This window comes from Ambystoma mexicanum, chromosome 1p, assembly GCF_040938575.1.
Source record: "Ambystoma mexicanum isolate Mex_15411 chromosome 1p, UKY_AmexF1_1, whole genome shotgun sequence".
In the NCBI taxonomy this organism is placed as follows: Eukaryota; Metazoa; Chordata; class Amphibia; order Caudata; family Ambystomatidae; genus Ambystoma; species Ambystoma mexicanum.
In genome coordinates, this window is record NC_090921.1 from 1,269,554,629 (window position 1) to 1,269,555,803 (window position 1,175).

Below are 1,175 nucleotides of genomic sequence, written 5' to 3' on the forward strand. Positions count from 1 at the left end.
ATCTGCCGTCATCAAGACAGACAGGCGACAGACTAAGAGTGTGTATGCGAGAGGCGTTGAAATGGATTTCGGATCCTAGTATTCCCCCAATGGAGATGCACGAGATATTTGACGAATATACCTTACCCATGAAAAGAAAAGCATTGCAGATAATGTCTGAACATTTGATAAACAAAGATATAAATGAAAATAAAGCCAGCCCTCCTGAAATAATAGCAGTATATAAGAGGGCACTTGAACACGGAAATGGAGAAACAGCCCTATCACTTGATTTGGGAATATTGTTACAGATGTGAGAGGGGAGAAGAACAGTAAGAGCAGTATTTCCCATGAGAAAAGTACCTCCTACCTTTGTGCCAAAAGTAGACATTCCTGCATCAGGCACAGCAGCAGCGCAGGTAACGCCAGCCCATTATACCGCCCAATATGTACATTTTCCTTTTTCCAGACAGGAAGTGAACAACATAAAGCAGATGATTCCTGATATAAGAAAGAATCCTGCAGGGTTCTACAAAGAAATAGAGTCCTCTTTACAGCCATCCGTACTCACTATGAGTGATATAGATTTAATATTCCCAGTAATACTGCCAACAGATATATGGAAGCAAATAAGAAAGGTGGACGATGCAACGGCCTATGGTGCCACATGGGCAGACTTAGTACTGGAAGATAGGAATAAAGAAGTGGGAGGGGAATCAGGGCCAAATATGGTGGCACTAGCAGCGCGAATAATACAGAAATTGAAAGAAATTGTTCCAGAGAAAATAATTCAATGGGATAAATTGACGGCATGTGTTCAGGGCAAGGATGAACTGGCCACAGATTATTTTAATAGATTCAAGGAGGTATTTACAGATTTTAGGGGCCAGGATGTAAGTACAGCGGCGGGAAAAAAGTTATTTGTTGATAAATACCTAAGAGGGTTAATGCTCCCCATACAAAACTTAATAATGACATCGGAAAGTGCATTGCAAGCAAAAATGTTGAGTGAAGTATTGCATATGGCTCAATATTATGAGAATAGAGTGAATGCCGAGAAAGAAAAAGAGGCGAAGAATAGAACAAACTTAAAGACAAGGGTGCTACTCCAACAAGTAGCGGGACACAATAGAGGGAGAGGAAACGCCCAGGGCAGAGGTAATTCGAACATGCATGGAGGGTCCCTGGGATTGAAT